Source organism: Phoenix dactylifera, unplaced genomic scaffold, assembly GCF_009389715.1.
Source record: "Phoenix dactylifera cultivar Barhee BC4 unplaced genomic scaffold, palm_55x_up_171113_PBpolish2nd_filt_p 000489F, whole genome shotgun sequence".
Taxonomy (NCBI): Eukaryota; Viridiplantae; Streptophyta; class Magnoliopsida; order Arecales; family Arecaceae; genus Phoenix; species Phoenix dactylifera.
Window position 1 is genome coordinate 350,093 of NW_024067909.1, and position 19,334 is coordinate 369,426.

The window sequence follows — 19,334 nt, forward strand, 5'->3', positions numbered from 1 at the left end:
CGATTCAACCACAAACCGACAGATACGGATACACATATAATGTGCGCTTTTCCCCCGTGTTTCTTTTTTTTTTTTTCTGTTTTTATGAGTATTGATTGGGGGTTGGACAGGTTCAGTCACGAGCTGGAGGATCTGATCCGACCGATATTTTTTTGGGTGCAAGACGAGAGCACTAGCACTAATGTATGGAAAGAAGGGATAACCTGATCCGTTTATGCTTCAATCCGAGTCCACTTTGCTTCGCACTTCAGCTAGAACTGTGAATTATGGGACCCCAGGTGGGCGGAAGGAAAGCCTCTTGCATCCGCACGCCGCTTGGTGGGTGGCTCGATACCCAGCCCTAGGGCACCCACTCACTCCCCTTGGTGGGGTAGAGAAGTAGGCTGGACGCCCACACCAAACTCAGCAGTGCTTGCTTTTTGACTACCAGGCCGATGGGAACGATGCTCTGATCAGTTAGAGTTCCCACGAGATGACTATCACGGTCCTCGATCTCTTACAACACTTCCATTAGTTCTTTTCTCTTACTTCAAACAAAAGTGCTGAATGAGCCTAAAAAAAAAAAAAATCATTTATCGGATAGAATCATAATCATCAATGCCTCCTCTAACATGATCATATAGCACTAGTTCTTTTTCAGAATCAGGACATGCAGGTTGCACAGTTCTTTTCGGAATCAAGACGTGCAGGCTACCCAGAAAGGGTCCTCCGGTCTATCCTCTGGGCCTAGCCCAACATAAATCAATCCAACGAGCCTCTGCAGTACAAGCATTCTACATCAGAAAGGACACTAAAAGTCCGCAAAATGAATGATTCAAAAACCTTAGGAGCACATTGATAGTGTTGGGGGAAAAACGAGTCGTACCGAAATACATGGGCGCATGACCATCACGTGCCTGAAGGCGCCCGACTTTAAGATACGCAGCCGGGCCTGACGACCGGCCGGGCACTTGACTCCGAGATGCCCGATCCGAGCACTCGACCTCGGCATCTTCGACTTTGGAAGCCCGACCTCACCATCCACCTGCTGCAATCACATCCTCCTACAGCTTGACTAGGGACCATGCCCTGCTACCGCTGCCAACAATTAATGCACATGGCCCCTGCTGATCTCCGGCTCACTCAACAATTAATGCGCATGGCTTCTGCTGATCTCCGGCTCACTCAACAATTAATGCGTATGGCCCCTGCTGATTTCCGGCTCAATCAACAATCAATGTGCGTACTATCTAAGGACCTCAAGCTCTCCACGGCAGACAATTGAGCTACTCTGCCGTGTCCGATCAGCCACGACGACTCACTGACTCTGGCCTGATCTTCCACGACAATGCATTACTTCACAGATCGTGCTCAATCATGATGGTAACCCGTTCGCCCCGTCACATCACAGGTAATCCTGTACCCCTCTATAAAAGGAAAACCCCTCCATCTTAGAGGGGGTTGGACTCTGAAACTCCTGAGACATATTTTCTCTCCCCCCATACATTTGCCTCCTCTGACTTAGGCATCAGAGGGCCGATGCCGGAAACCCCGGCCTCCAGCTTTTTGCAGGTTCCCCGGAGGACGCCGCCCGCCGACGGAATGCCACCCGTCATCTCACGCCGGAGCTCCTCCTCAGCCGACAGCCGCCTCCGGGTCCAATTTCCAGCAACAGTTGGCGCTAGAGGAATGGCCCGAGTTGTGGCCATGAAGTTGAGAAGCAAAGGAGCCTCCAATGCCTCCCGGCGTCTCCCACCAAGTCTTGGACACTCTGTCGAGAATTCGTCATCTCCGGCTGATCCAGTTTTCCAAGTCCAGCCGGAACAGTTCAACATCCTGGTGCAGCAGGTTCAAGCCTTGGCCGCAGTCGTCCAAGGCCTGCAACGTGAGGAAGCCCCACCTATGCCACCTCCACAGGCCCAATTCTAGCCAGTGCTTCCTCCAAACGGATCGGTGCCTCAGGGCCAAAATCTTCATGGCTCCTTGAGGGCCAACAATGAAAAACGATGCTGTCACCAAGGCTCAGCCCGGGCGCCTCCTCGGAGAGAACTGCCGGGGAGGAGCATAGACAGAAGGCCGCAGCTCTCGAAAGCTGAGTCAGCCCCGGAACAACACGAGCCGGAGCAGACTACTGTGGCAATTCCCCAGGCTGGGGAGCTCGACAGGAAGGTCGAGAAGCTTGAGTGCCAGATTGAAGCGCTTCATAGCAGGAAGGCAAGGCGTGAGGGTGACTTTGAGTTTACCACCAAGTCCCCCTTTTTCCGCCAGATCGAGGATGAGCCAGTCCCACCGAGGTTCAAAATACTCCAAGTGGAGCCCTACAACGGAACTACCGACCCTCTCGATCATTTGGAAAGTTACCGAGCCCTCATGGCGTTGCAAGGGTCCTCGGAGGCTATGCTCTGTAAGGCCTTCCTAGCGACTCTTCGGGGAATGGCTTGGCTTTGGTTCTCTGGACTGAAGCCGAGCACGGTATCCTCTTTTGAGCAGCTCGGCAGGTTGTTCGCCACCAACTTTGCTGCCAGCCGGCGCTAGCGGCGAACGTCGGATTCCCTCCTGGACGTCAAGCAAAAGGAGGGGGAATCCCTCTAAGAATACCTCGACCGCTTTACCGCTGCAACCTGAAAGGTCCACAAGCTCGACCAGTCGATAGCCATGTCGGCACTAAAGACGGGGCTCGCTCCTATAGATTTCTCTTCTCCATTGAGAAGAGCTTCCCCGCCGACTTCACTAAAATGCTGGCCCAAGCTCGGAAGTATGCGAAGGCCGAAGAGGCTATCGCCTTCAGGCGGGGCGCGACCAAGCAGGCCTCAAAGAAGCAAAAAAACATCGTGAAGAGCGCGGCCGCCCGAGAAGCCGATCCCCCCGTCGAGATAAAAACTAGCCTCGGCTGAGGAGTCCACCTCGACAGCGGGGATAGCTTCAACCAAGGTCCCCGCCTCGACCGAGATCTCCGCTGCGGCCACGAATGCCCTCGAAGAGGTACGAGAATTACACCCCCCTGAATGTTCCCCGGGCAGAGGTCCTAATGGAGATAGAAGATCGAGACTATTTCCAACCTCCACCACCGATGTGGGATACAGGAGCTTGGCGCAATCCTAGGAAGTATTGTCGTTTCCACCGGGACCATGGCCACGACACGGAGGATTGTTTCCAGCTCCGAGACGAGATCGAGGTGCTTATCCGTCGCGGAGTACTCAACCAGTTTGTGCGGAACCGGTGTGAGGAAAGGAGGCCAGTGAAAATTGCCGCACTGCCCAAAAATCTAAATGACAAGGGGCCTATCGCCGGCACCATCAACACCATTGGAGGAGGAAGCTCGGTTGAAGAACTAATCGAGGGAAGGACCCCTCCGAAGCGCCCGCGCACCTCCGAAACCATCTCATTCTCGGACAAGGACTTGGAAGGAGTTGAGACTCCTCATGATGATGCTGTGGTCATCTCCATGATTGTAAACAAATTTGATGTAAAGCGCGTCCTAGTTAATAATGAAAGTTCGGCGAATATTTTGCATTACGATGCCTATCAAAAAATGGAGATGATGGAAAGCCAACTTCGGAAAATGAATGCTCCACTGGTCGGATTTACCGAAGATTTGGTCCCAGTTCAGGGCGAGGTCGGCCTCCTTGTCACGGTCGGGCTCGCTCCCCAAGAAAGTACTGTGAGGATGGATTTTCTTATGGTCCGCCTATCCTCGGCCTACAATGCCATTCTCGGACGACCAGGGCTAAATGCCCTCCGAGCTGTGGTCTCGACCTATCACCTGCTTATGCGGTTCCCCACCGACCAAGGAGTAGGCTCAGTTTGTGGGCACCAGTCAATAGCTAAGTGCAACATGGCAACTCACCAAGCAAAGCGACCAGCTAAGGCACCAAATGTTGGGAACCCGCCCATGCCGCTGATATTTCAAAAATTTTCAGATGGCAGCGGAATCGGCATGCACGGGTTCGACGTTCATCGCATGAACGTTGTTTCGAGACCTTTCGTAATTAGGTAAGAATTAAAACTTTTAAAACTAATAGGAAGATCAAATCTTCACCTTGCGCGGGTAGATGATCACCGCGAATCTGAATTCGTGGTTTTAGGAAGAGGGTTCGCTTGAAGCCGTTCAAACGTCCGGCCTCTACGGGTATCCACACGAAGTAGAGATCCGATCAACGTTTCCTTGTCTCCCCGGGGTGCTAGCTCCCTTGCAGAGACTTCCTTTGATGGCTGATCTCCTCTCTTTCTTTCAACTCTTGAAAGTGCTTGAGAGGAGGAAGAAGAAGGAGGGATGATGAAGAAGAACAAGAACCCTTTGCAGCCTTCTCTTCCTTGCTTGCGTTGGAGCCCAAACAAGAGAAGAAGGATGAGCCGGCAATCCCTTTCTCTCTTCTTGCTGATGGCGGCTGAAAACCCAAGGGGAGGATGAAGGGCGTACGGCACAAGGGAGAGGAAATCCCAATACCCTAGGTGCTGCCCCTTGAGCCCCTTTAAATAGATTGTGGAGCTCCTAACTTTTAGGAGCTCCATACTATTTTCCAAGAGGGGCGCCGGCCCCTCTTACCTTGCCGCACCAAAGAAGAGAAGAAGGAGGGGGCGTACGGCCCTCCTCTTGGTTTGCCCTAATCCTCATCTAATGAGGATTGGGAGGCCCTAATCCGGTTTAGTCCTAATTCGATTAGGCTTAGCCAAATTTGGTTCAATGCATACTAGTCCTAATCCAATTAGGACTTGAATGAACCATGACTCAATTGAACTCTTCAATCCTAATCCAATTAGGAGTCATGTTGATTCATTAGATTATTAATTAATTTAGACTTAAGGAATCCTAATCCAATTAGGATTTATTTAATTTTAGTCCTAATCCAATTAGGACTCTATTTGAATCCGAAGTCCTAATCCAATTAGGATTTCTAGGAATCCTACTCCAAGTAGGAATCCAATTTTAATTCAAAACTCCTAATCTCATTAGGATTGAGGAATCCTATTCCAAGTAGGAATCCCAGTCCTAATCCAATTAGAACTCTAGGTATCCTACCCGAAGTAGGATTCTTGTTTCAAGTCCAATTAATTAATTCCTTTTTCCTTCTTCAACTTTTTATCAATCAAATTGATTTCTTGTGATTCCTAATCACGATTTCAACCATCGGATCGGTCAATACTTCTAGTGTGTGTGACCCCATAGGTTCTATTCTGACTGGTAGTGAGATATATTGTGATCTCTATCACTATATCATTGAAAACTCCTTTCAATGGGTTGGAACGATTCCAACTCAACTCATTAGGGTTTATCGATCATCAAGATAATCCCTATGAGTCTCACCATCCACCAGTGACACCTAGCAGCATGTAGTGGCTACCCAGCAGAATGGAATGATGAACCTCTAGGTGCAGTTAACGTGTGATACAGTCCTACTATCGTGGATCCCTACAGGACGGAGGTCATGGACAACTCGTCAAACCCCATCGTCTGTCATATGTCAAGATTTATTCGACTTGAGTTCGATAGTGGAAAACTCTTTCTCCACTTTACTGCCCTGGCCAAGGTCTTAGAACTCAGTCTAACAAATCACATAGGATCACTCCTCTTCTATCAAGGTCGATAGATTCCTTGTAGGTGCATACCCTACTCCTACAGTGAACCTACTGCAGCCAATCTACACTGCATGGACCCATATGGCTAGAGACCATGTATGTGTGTAGTCAAACTACAATAACCTCACTGTGAGTAGCCGAAGCACCGCAGGTCAAAGGACCAGTCACACTACTGCAACATCAAGTAAGTCACTGACGAGTGGATAGACATCCAAGTGACTTCTTGTCTTGGTCACGCTCAGTACCCTTGTTCTCTAACAAGCACCTGCACTATCACTTCAGTGTCCCTACACTGTGGACTCAAGTCTCGTCCATCCAGAAGGAAAGTGATCTGTGCACTGATCGGATCGATCACCGTCCTCGTGATGATCCATTGATCAGGAGCATTTAGAAATTAATCACCAATGATACATGGCTCAAATTCTCAACTCTTGAGAATATGTATCATCATCTTATTAATTTCTTGGACGATTCATAGACACATAAATAATATGAATGAAAAGATGCCTTTTATTTATTCAATAATAAATAGTCAAGTACAAAATTATGTCCCTAGAATCAACAATGTGTCAGCCAAATTGGCTTCTAGGGCATACATCTAACAATCTCCCACTTGCACTAAAGCCAATTGGTCATATATCTTAGGCCCATCTTCTCAAGGTGGGCTTCAGTCTTTTGCTGACTCAGCTGCTTAGTGAAAGGGTCTGCCACGTTATCCGCGGAGTCTACTTTCTGCACCTCTACATCATAGTCGCGTATGAAATGGAAGCGCCGCTCTATGTGCTTGGACTTCTGATGAGACCATGGCTCCATAGCTAGTGCTATGGTGCCAATGTTATTGCAGTAAAGTGTTATGGCATCTAATGACATTACACCTAACTCTGCAATTAACTTTTTAATCAGAAGGTTTCCACTGCACCCTTAAATACGGCTTAACATTCAGCTTCTAAGGTAGAATTTATAATGATCGGTTGTTTGGAACTCTTCCAATTTACTGAATCACAATTGCACATATTCTGATGTAGACTTTCTATCATCAATATGTGTGCATCCTTCTACCTTCAACTCTGATCTTTTCCCAAAGACCAAGAACATGTCCTTAGTTCTTCTCAAGTACTTAAGACTGTTCTTCACAGCTATCCAGTGCTTCTTGCCTGGATCCGACTGATATCTGCTTGTGACACTCACAGCAAGAGCTATATCAGGTCGTGTACACAGCATGGCATACATGAGGCTTCCTATTGCTGATGCATAAGGAATCTTGCTCATGCGTTGAATCTCTTCAGATGTGTTGGGGCACATCTTCTTGGAGAGATGAATTCCATGCCTTAGGGGTAAGAGACCCCTCTTGGAGTTTTCCATGCTGAACCTCTTCAGCACCTCCTCTATGTACATCTTCTGTGACAGGCCAAGCATCCTTTTAGATCTATCTCTATAGACCTTTATCCCAAAATATAGGATGCTTCCCCAAGGTCTTTCATGGAGAATTCTTTTGACAACCAGACCTTGACCGAGGTTAGCATGAGAATATCATTCCCAATCAGGAGAATGTCATCTACGTACAGTACGAGAAAAACGACAGCACTCCCACTAACCTTTTTGTAAACGCACGGTTCCTCTTCGTTTTTGATGAAATCAAACGTTTTGATTGCGTCATCGAAACGAGTGTTCCAACTCCGAGATGCTTGCTTTAGTCCATAAATGGACCTTTGCAGCTTGCAGACCTTGTGATCTCCATCACTAGAAGTGAAACCCAAAGGCTGTTCCATATAGATATCTTCATCAAGATATCCATTCAGGAAAGCAGTTTTCACATCCATCTGCCAGATTTCATAATCATGAAATGCTGCAATGGCAAGCAATGTTCGGATGGATTTTAGCATGGCTACAGGTGAAAAGGTCTCCTGATAGTCAATGCCTTCGCGCTGACTATACCCTTTCGCCACAAGCCTTGCCTTATAGGTCTCTACCTCTCCATCCGAACCTATCTTCCTTTTGTAGATCCATTTGCATCCAATAGGTACAATACCTTCTGGTGGATCTACTAAGGTCCAGACTTGGTTGGAATGCATGGAGTCTATCTCTGACTTCATAGCTTCCAGCCATTTCTCGGAATCGATATCAGATATCGCCTCGTTGTAGGTTTTGGGATCCTGTATGTGATCCCTATCTCCCACTAGGAACATTTCCTCGGTATCCTCTTCTAGTATACCTAAGTATCTATCGGGAGGATGGGAGACCCTACTAGATCTACGAGGTGGTTGAGGGACATCGTGTACTGGCTCCTTATGAATAGGTTCTATAGGATCCATGACTCGTTGCTTTTCAGAGACTTTCTCTTCAAGCTCAATTTTCCTCCCACTGCCTCTATCAAGGATAAATTGATTTTCCAAGAAGATGGCATGACGGCTCACAAACACATTGTGATCCTCTGAGACGTAAAAATTGTATCCTAATGACTCTTTAGGATATCCTATAAAACGAGCACTTATGGTCCTAGCCTCTAACTTGTCCGCCTGTAGTCGCTTGACGTGGGCCGGACACCCCCAAATCTTGAGATGACCCAGACTTGGTTTCTTACCATGCCATATCTCATACGGTGTGGTAGGAACGGATTTAGAGGGAACTCTATTCAATAAATAAATCGCTGTGAGTAAGGCATCTCCCCAAAGAAACATAGGTAAATCAGTGAAGCTCATCATGGACCTGACCATATCCAATAGGGTCCGATTCCTCCTCTCTGACACCCCGTTGAGTTGAGGTGTACCCGGAGGTGTCCATTGTGAGACTATGCCGTTTTCTTTGAGATAGTCCCGGAATTCCCCACTAAGGTATTCTCCTCCTCGATCTGATCGAAGGGCCTTAAGAGGTTTTCCAGTTTGTTTTTCTACTTCATTCTTGAACTCTTTGAACTTTTCAAAGGATTCAGACTTGTGTTTCATAAGATACACATACCCAAACCGTGAATAATCATCGGTAAAGGTAATGAAGTAAGAATAACGTCCCCTGGCTAGCACATCGAATGGGCCACATACATCTGTATGTACTAGGGTAAGTATTTCAGTGGTCCTCTCCCCATGTCCTACAAAGGGCAGTCTAGCCATTTTTCCTTGAAGACAGGACTCGCAAACTGGATATGACTCGGAAGTCAATGAGCCTAAAAGCCCATCTTTATCCATTTTGTTCATTCTGTCTTCTCCAATATGGCCAAGCCTGAGGTGCCACAAATATCTTTGGTTTATCTCATCTCTGGATCTTTTGGATCCTTTGGCACTCACTTCTTGCTCGGTAACATTCACAGATACATCCATATGTAAATGATAGAGACTGTCGATCATGAAACCACGTGCGACTATTTTATTTCTTAAATAAATAGAACAGCAGTCTTTGTCAAATGTAAAAACATGACCTTCCTGTGCTAGACATGAAACAGAAATCAAATTTCTGCTAGCAGCAGGTACATAATAGCAGTCTCTAAGTAATAAACTAAATCCAGACGGTAGTCGCAGATGGTAGGTGCCCACAGCCACAGCAGCAACTTTTGCCCCGTTGCCAACCCGAAGGGTTACCGCACCTTCCACCAGCCTTCTACTTTCCTTTAGACCCTGCATGGTAGTGCACAAATGAGCACTAGAACCAGAATCTATAACCCAACTAGAAGTAGAAGAAACCGTTAGATTAGTTTCAATAATGAGCAAGTCTATACCTTCTGAAGGTGTGTCACCTTTCTTGTTCTTCAGGCTCTCGAGGTATGAAGGACAGTTTCTCTTCCAGTGGCCTTCGACATTGCAGTGGAAACATTTTCCTTTGTCGTTAGCCTTTTTCTTTTGAACTTCCTTCTTTGGCTTCTTGTCTTTCTTCTGCTTCTTTGCAGGCTTCTTTTTCTTCCAAGTAGACTTTCTCTTGGAACCAGAAGTCAACTCAGCAGCGAGGACATTGCCCCTTGAACCTTTCAAGGCTCCCTCAGCAGTTACCAACATGTTGATTAGTTCAGTCTTAGTGCATTCAATCTTATTCATGTGGTAGTTTACTATAAACTGACCAAATGAATCAGGAAGTGACTGTAGGATCAAATCCACTTGCAATTCCTTGTGCATGTCCATACCGAGCTTCTCAAGCTCCTCTAGGTCCTTGATCATGGTCAGACCGTGATCATGGACAGACTGCCCCTCGCGCATCTTCGCTTTGAAAAGCCTCTTGGACACTTCAAAACGAGCTGTGCGACTTTGCTCACCATACAACTCTTGCAGGTGTGCCAGTATGTCCCTAGCAGTCTTTATATTTTCATGCTGGCATTGGAGTTCATTAGACATAGATGCCATCATATAGCATTTTACTCTAATGTCATCGTCCAACCACTTTTTATGCATCTCACGCTGAACATCAGTGGGACGTGCTGGTAATGTGGGGATATCTGAATCGAGTATGTAGCCTATCTTCTCACAGTCCAAAACTATTTTGAGATTTCTAAGCCAGTCCTTGTAATTGGTTCCGGTCAGTCGGTTGGTCTCAAGAATACGGGTCAAAGGGTTTGAAGCCGACATTGTATCTGCAGAGAGTAAAGATTTTAGTTAGACTTTTGTACTTGATCCTAATCTGTCCTAAGGTCTTTTAGAACAAATTGTGACTCCCACTATTTTCTCGAATTCCTCACACTCCCCTGGTAGGAAAACGGAAATCCCACACGACTAGGGTTTCTAGTGGGTACTGTGGTCCCACCAATTTACATGCCACCTCACCTAACAGTTATTGGTGACACATAGATGGATGAGTGTACAACTCTTGTACAATGCTTCTCAAGCATGTTGCAGTGCAACTTGGTCTCTAAGCCATGAAGACCTCACCTAACAGTTATTGGTCCCATTTCTTAGTTAAGTCAGACCCACTGTATAACCGTAGGAATAAAGTCGTCATTGGGTCCTCACCTAACAGTTATTGGTGCCCAACCCCACCTTTACCCTACAACATCTCATGTCTATAGAGAGGTCCAGCCCCCCAATGCAACTTGACCACTGTATCCAGCCGAGACAAGTCAACATCAGAAAGGCCTTAGCAGCTCTACTACAGTGGAAGACCTATTGACTTAATATTGGTTAATCAGGTCTTAGTGTTTGCAACTTGAGCCTTTCATAAGAGGTAATCGAACAATTGGCCAGGTAAGCAGGTGGGAGGCTCCCCTTACTCAGAGAGTAAGGTCCTAATTAAGTAACCACCTTTCATGCTTTCCTAGACACCAATTAGATCAATTAATCTAATATGACTTGCTCATATCGGTTCACTCTCGACTTGATTGAGGAGGTTTTGATTTAGGTCTCAATTGGGTTTGCTACATCACATGTAGACCTATCTACCCGACTCGCATTCACATCACATGCAAATGGCACATCACAGGCAGTTATAATCGCAGCATCAAATTAAAGCTAAACTTTAAATAGGTGATGATCATGGATTCTAATTAGGTCGTATTACAAGCACATGCACGTCAATCGATCAACTGGTCTTCAACTCTTGAATTGGTTCCAAGCCTCCTTGATTCGATCCTTGACCAACTCTTGATCCAATCGCCATCAACCGCTTAGACCCCTGCTCATCTCATGCATCATCTTCGACTTGATCGTTGACGTACATCACATCACAGAAATACAACCAGATATAAAATAAAATAAAATAAATTACATCTCCCTTTTAGGAGGCACGCAGGCCTCTCAAAACATCAAATAAGATGCATGCAAGCATTTGAAAAATTACATGACATCGCAGATCACATCGCAGGTCATTACATTTGATACCAAAAGGGTTTGAATCCTATGATCATCACCGTATGCAACAATTATAATTTTCAGATCTGAAAACTAACTGATTATGTCATGACTTAGGTTGCTGATCATGCTAATCATGATTCTAAACTTTGTAATCTCATTAACAACGCAATTAGAATCATCATTTTATCACATAAAAATCAGCATGCAAAAATCAGCACCCCTGAAAAATCTGCATGCAGAATTTTTCAGCATGCATGATCATTTAATTTTTAGATCTAATAAGCCTTTAGATAATTAATTCTTACCTTAATCTACGAAACCTAGGCTCTGATACCACTGTTGGGAACCCGCCCATGCCGCTGATATTTCAAAAATTTTCAGATGGCAGCGGAATCGGCATGCACGGGTTCGACGTTCATCGCATGAACGTTGTTTCGAGACCTTTCGTAATTAGGTAAGAATTAAAACTTTTAAAACTAATAGGAAGATCAAATCTTCACCTTGCGCGGGTAGATGATCACCGCGAATCTGAATTCGTGGTTTTAGGAAGAGGGTTCGCTTGAAGCCGTTCAAACGTCCGGCCTCTACGGGTATCCACACGAAGTAGAGATCCGATCAACGTTTCCTTGTCTCCCCGGGGTGCTAGCTCCCTTGCAGAGACTTCCTTTGATGGCTGATCTCCTCTCTTTCTTTCAACTCTTGAAAGTGCTTGAGAGGAGGAAGAAGAAGGAGGGATGATGAAGAAGAACAAGAACCCTTTGCAGCCTTCTCTTCCTTGCTTGCGTTGGAGCCCAAACAAGAGAAGAAGGATGAGCCGGCAATCCCTTTCTCTCTTCTTGCTGATGGCGGCTGAAAACCCAAGGGGAGGATGAAGGGCGTACGGCACAAGGGAGAGGAAATCCCAATACCCTAGGTGCTGCCCCTTGAGCCCCTTTAAATAGATTGTGGAGCTCCTAACTTTTAGGAGCTCCATACTATTTTCCAAGAGGGGCGCCGGCCCCTCTTACCTTGCCGCACCAAAGAAGAGAAGAAGGAGGGGGCGTACGGCCCTCCTCTTGGTTTGCCCTAATCCTCATCTAATGAGGATTGGGAGGCCCTAATCCGGTTTAGTCCTAATTCGATTAGGCTTAGCCAAATTTGGTTCAATGCATACTAGTCCTAATCCAATTAGGACTTGAATGAACCATGACTCAATTGAACTCTTCAATCCTAATCCAATTAGGAGTCATGTTGATTCATTAGATTATTAATTAATTTAGACTTAAGGAATCCTAATCCAATTAGGATTTATTTAATTTTAGTCCTAATCCAATTAGGACTCTATTTGAATCCGAAGTCCTAATCCAATTAGGATTTCTAGGAATCCTACTCCAAGTAGGAATCCAATTTTAATTCAAAACTCCTAATCTCATTAGGATTGAGGAATCCTATTCCAAGTAGGAATTCCAGTCCTAATCCAATTAGAACTCTAGGTATCCTACCCGAAGTAGGATTCTTGTTTCAAGTCCAATTAATTAATTCCTTTTTCCTTCTTCAACCTTTTATCAATCAAATTGATTTCTTGTGATTCCTAATCACGATTTCAACCATCGGATCGGTCAATACTTCTAGTGTGTGTGACCCCATAGGTTCTATTCTGACTGGTAGTGAGATATATTGTGATCTCTATCACTATATCATTGAAACTCCTTTCAATGGGTTGGAACGATTCCAACTCAACTCATTAGGGTTTATCGATCATCAAGATAATCCCTATGAGTCTCACCATCCACCAGTGACACCTAGCAGCATGTAGTGGCTACCCAGCAGAATGGAATGATGAACCTCTAGGTGCAGTTAACGTGTGATACAGTCCTACTATCGTGGATCCTGTTAGATGTATGCCCTAGAAGCCAATTTGGCTGACACATTGTTGATTCTAGGGACATAATTTGTACTTGACTATTTATTATTGAATAAATAAAAGGCATCTTTTCATTCATATTGTTTATGTGTCTATGAATCGTCCAAGAAATTAATAAGATGATGATACATATTCTCAAGAGTTGAAAATTTGAGCCATGTATCATTGGTGATTAATTTCTAAATGCTCCTGATCAATGGATCATCACGAGGACGGTGATCGATCCGATCAGTGCACAGATCACTTTCCTTCTGGATGGACGAGACTTGAGTCCACAGTGTAGGGACACTGAAGTGATAGTGCAGGTGCTTGTTAGAGAACAAGGGTACTGAGCGTGACCAAGACAAGAAGTCACTTGGATGTCTATCCACTCGTCAGTGACTTACTTGATGTTGCAGTAGTGTGACTGGTCCTTTGACCTGCGGTGCTTCGGCTACTCACAGTGAGGTTATTGTAGTTTGACTGCACACATACATGGTCTCTAGCCATATGGGTCCATGCAGTGTAGATTGGCTGCAGTAGGTTCACTGTAGGAGTAGGGTATGCACCTACAAGGAATCTATCGACCTTGATAGAAGAGGAGTGATCCTATGTGATTTGTTAGACTGAGTTCTAAGACCTTGGCCAGGGCAGTAAAGTGGAGAAAGAGTTTTCCACTATCGAACTCAAGTCGAATAAATCTTGACATATGACAGACGATGGGGTTTGACGAGTTGTCCATGACCTCCGTCCTGTAGGGATCCACGATAGTAGGACTGTATCACATGTTAACTGCACCTAGAGGTTCATCATTCCATTCTGCTGGGTAGCCACTACATGCTGCTAGGTGTCACTGGTGGATGGTGGGACTCATAGGGATTATCTCGATGATCGATAAACCCTAATGAGTTGAGTTGAAATCGTTCCAACCCATTGAAAGGAGTTTTCAATGATATAGTGATAGAGATCACAATATATCTCACTACCAGTCAGAATAGAACCTATGGGGTCACACACACTAGAAGTATTGACCGATCTGATGGTTGAAATCGTGATTAGGAATCACAAGTAATCAATTTGATTGATAAGAAGTTGAAGATGGAACAAAGGGAATTAATTAATTGGACTTAAACACAAATCCTACTTCGGGTAGGATTCCTAGAGTCCTAATTGGATTAGGACTAGGAATCCTAGTTGGAGTAGGACTGGGATTCCTATTTGGAATAGGATTCCTACAATCCTAATGAGATTAGGAATTTTGAATTGGATTCCTACTTGGAGTAGGATTCCTAGAAATCCTAATTGGATTAGGACTTCGGATTCAAATGGAGTCCTAATTGGATTAGGACTAAAATTAAACAAATCCTAATTAGATTAGGATTCCTTAAGTCCTAATTAATTATTAATCTAATGAATCAACATGACTCCTAATTGGATTAGGATTGAAGAGTTCAATTGAGTCATGGTTCATTCAAGTCCTAATTGGATTAGGACTAGCATAGATTAAACCCAATTGATTCATGATTTGGTTAAAGCCTAATAGGATTAGGACTTAGCCATAAGAGGGACACCTAATCCTCCTTAGAGGAGGATTAGGGCATCACAAGAAGGAGGGATCACGCCCCTCCTCCTTCCCTTGTGCGGCATGAAGAGAGGGCGGCGCCCCTCTTAGGCAAGTTGTCATGGAGCTCCTAAATGTTAGGAGCTCCACTCCCTTTATAAGGAGGACTAGGGCCGGCCCCAAGGTAAGAACCTCTCTCTCCTCCTCCTCCAAGCCGTGGCCATCCTCATCCTCCCTTGTTTCAGCCGCAAGCAAGAGAGAAGCCAAAGAAAGGGTGGCGGCCTCCTTCCCTTCTCTTCCTCCATCCAACGCAGGGAGATAGAAAGAAGGCTGCAGGGGCTTGGATCTTCTTCCTCTTCTTCATCCTTCTTCTTCCTCCTTCTAAGCACAATCAAGAGTTGATTGAGAGGGAGGACATCAGCCATCAAAGCTATCTCTGCAAGGGAGCTAGCACCCCGGTGAGATAGAAAGCTTGGATCGGATCCTGCTTCGTGTGGATACCCGTAGAGGCCGGACGTTTGAACGGCTTCAAGCGAACCCTCTTCCAAAACCACGAATTCAGATTTGCGGTGATCATCTACCCGCGCAAGGTGAAGATTTGATCTTCCTAATAGTTTTAAAAGTTTTAATTCTTACCTAATTACGAAAGGTCTCGAAACAACGTTCATGTGATGAACGTCGAACTCGCGCATGCCGATTCCGCTGCCATCTGAAAAATTTTTGAAATATCAGCGGCATGGGCGGGTTCCCAACAGTGGTATCAGAGCCTAGGCTTCGTAGATTAAGGTAAGAATTAAATTTCTAAAGGCATATTAGATTGAAAATTAAATGATCATGCATGCTGAAAAATTCTGCATGCAGATTTTTCAGGGGTGCTGATTTTTACATGCTGATTTTTATGTGATAAAAAGATGATTCTAATTGCATTGTTAATGGGATTACAAAGTTTAGAATCATGATTAGCATGATCAGCGACCTATGTCATGATATAATCAGTTAAGTTTCAGATCTGAAATTATAATTGTTGCATACGGTGATGATCATAGGATTCAACCCCTTTTGGTATCAAATGTAATGACCTGCGATGTGATCTGCGATGTCATGTAATTTTTCAGATGCTTGCATGCATCTTATTTGATATTTTGAGAGGCCTGCGTGCCTCCTAAAAGGAGATGTAATTTATTTTTATTTTATTTTACATCTGGTTGTATTTCTGTGATGTGATGTACATCAACGATCAAGTTGAAGCAAAGGCATGAGATGAAAGGTGATCCAAGCGGTTGATGGCGATGGGATCAAGGGTTGATCAAGGATCGAATCAAGGAGGCTTGGAACCAATTCAAGAGTTGAAGACCACTTGATCGATTGATGTGCATGTGCTTGTAATACGACCTAATTAGAATCCATGATCATCACCTAGTTAAAGTTTAGCTTTAATTGATGCTGCAATTATAACTGCCTGTGATGTGCCGTTTGCATGTGATGTAAATGAGAGTCGGGTAGATAGGTCTACATGTGATGTAGCAAACCCAATTGAGACCTAAATCAAAACCTCCTCAATCAAGTCGAGAGTGAACCGACATGAGCAAGTCATATTAGATTAATTGATCTAATTGGTGTCTAGGAAAGCATGAAAGGTGGTTACTTAATTAGGACCTTACTCTCTGAGTAAGGGGAGCCTCCCACCTGCTTACCTGGCCAATTGTTCGATTACCTCTTATGAAGGGCTCAAGTTGCAAACACTAAGACCTGATTAACCAATATTAAGTCAATAGGTCTTCCACTGTAGTAGAGCTGCTAAGGCCTTTCTGATGTTGACTTGTCTCGGCTGGACACAGTGGTCAAGTTGCATTGGGGGGCTGGACCTCTCTATAGACATGAGATGTTGTAGGGTAAAGGTGGGGTTGGGCACCAATAACTGTTAGGTGAGGACCCAATGACGACTTTATTCCTACGGTTATACAGTGGGTCTGACTTAACTAAGAAATGAGACCAATAACTGTTAGGTGAGGTCTTCATGGCTTAGAGACCAAGTTGCACTGCAACATGCTTGAGAAGCATTGTACAAGAGTTGTACACTCATCCATCTATGTGTCACCAATAACTGTTAGGTGAGGTGGCATGTAAATTGGTGGGACCGCAGTACCCACTAGAAACCCTAGTCGTGTGGGATTTCCGTTTTCCTACCAGGGGAGTGTGAGGAATTCGAGAAAATAGTGGGAGTCACAATTTGTTCTAAAAGACCTTAGGACAGATTAGGATCAAATACAAAAGTCTAACTAGAATCTTTACTCTCTGCAGATACAATGTCGGCTTCAAACCCTTTGACCCGTATTCTTGAGACCAACCGACTGACCGGAACCAATTACAAAGACTGGCTTAGAAATCTCAAAATTGATTTGGACTGTGAGAAAATAGGCTATATACTCGATTCTGATATCCCCACATTACCAGCACGTCCACTGATGTTCAGCGTGAGATGCATAAAAAGTGGTTGGACGATGACATTAGAGTAAAATGCTATATGATGGCATCTATGTCTAATGAACTCCAATGCCAGCATGAAATATAAAGACTGCTAGGGACATACTGGCACACCTGCAAGAGTTGTATGGTGAGCAAAGTCGCACAGCTCGTTTTGAAGTGTCCAAGAGGCTTTTCAAAGCGAAGATGCGCGAGGGGCAGTCTGTCCATGATCACGGTCTGACCATGATCAAGGACCTAGAGGAGCTTGAGAAGCTCGGTATGGACATGCACAAGGAATTGCAAGTGGATTTGATCCTACAGTCACTTCCTGATTCATTTGGTCAGTTTATAGTAAACTACCACATGAATAAGATTGAATGCACTAAGACTGAACTAATCAACATGTTGGTAACTGCTGAGGGAGCCTTGAAAGGTTCAAGGGGCAATGTCCTCGCTGCTGAGTTGACTTCTGGTTCCAAGAGAAAGTCTACTTGGAAGAAAAAGAAGCTGCAAAGAAGCAGAAGAAAGACAAGAAGCCAAAGAAGGAAGTTCAAAAGAAAAGGGCTAACGACAAAGGAAAATGTTTCCACTGCAATGTCGAAGACCACTGGAAGAGAAACTGTCCTTCATACCTCGAGAGCCTGAAGAACAAGAAAGGTGACACACCTTCAGAAGGTATAGACTTCTCATTATTGAAACTAATCTAACGGTTTCTTCTACTTCTAGTTGGGTTATAGATTCTGGTTCTAGTGCTCATTTGTGCACTACCATGCAGGGTCTAAAGGAAAGTAGAAGGCTGGCGGAAGGTGCGGTAACCCTTCGGGTTGGCAACGGGCAAAAGTTGCTGCTGTGGCTGTGGGCACCTACCATCTGCGACTACCGTCTGGATTTAGTTTAATACTTAGAGACTGCTATTATGTACCTGTTGCTAGCAGAAATTTGATTTCTGTTTCATGTCTAGCACAGGAAGGTCATGTTTTTACATTTGACAAAGACTACTGTTCTATTTATTTGAGAAATAAAATAGTCGCACGTGGTTTCATGATTGACAGTCTCTATCATTTACATATGGATGTATCTGTGAATGTTACCGAGCAAGATGTGAGTGCCAAAGGATCCAAAAGATCCAGAGATGAGATAAACCAAAGGTATTTGTGGCACCTTAGGCTTGGCCATATTGGAGAGGACAGAATGAACAAAATGGATAAAGATGGGCTTTTAGGCTCATTGACTTCCGAGTCATATCCAGTTTGCGAGTCCTGTCTTCAAGGAAAGATGGCTAGACTGCCCTTTGTAGGACATGGGGAGAGGACCACTGAAATACTTACCCTAGTACATACAGATGTATGTGGCCCATTCGATGTGCTAGCCAGGGGACGTTATTCTTACTTCATTACCTTTATCGATGATTATTCACGGTATGGGTATGTGTATCTTATGAGACACAAGTCTGAGTTGTTTGAAAAGTTCAAAGAGTTCAAGAATGAAGTAGAAAAACAAACTGGAAAACCTCTTAAGGCTCTTCGATCAGATCGGGAGGAGAATACCTTAGTGGGAATTCCGGGACTATCTCAAAGAAAACGGCATAGTCTCACAATGGACACCTCCGGGTACACCTCAACTCAACGGGTGTCAGAGAGGAGAAATCGGACCCTATTGGATATGGTCAGGTCCATGATGAGCTTCACTGATTTACCTATGTTCCTTTGGGGAGATGCCTTACTCACAGCGATTTATTTATTGAATAGAGTTCCCTCTAAATCCGTTCCTACCACACCGTATGAGATATGGCATGGTAAGAAACCAAGTCTGGGTCATCTCAAGATTTGGGGATGTCCGGCCCACGTCAAGCGACTACAGGCGGACAAGTTAGAGGCTAGGACCATAAGTGCTCGTTTTATAGGATATCCTAAAGAGTCATTAGGATACAATTTTTACGTCTCAGAGGATCACAATGTGTTTGTGAGCCGTCATGCCATCTTCTTGGAAAATCAGTTTATCCTCGATAGAGGCAGTGGGAGGAAAATTGAGCTTGAAGAGAAAGTCTCTGAAAAGCAACGAGTCATGGATCCTATTGAACCCATTCATACAGAGCCAGTACACGATG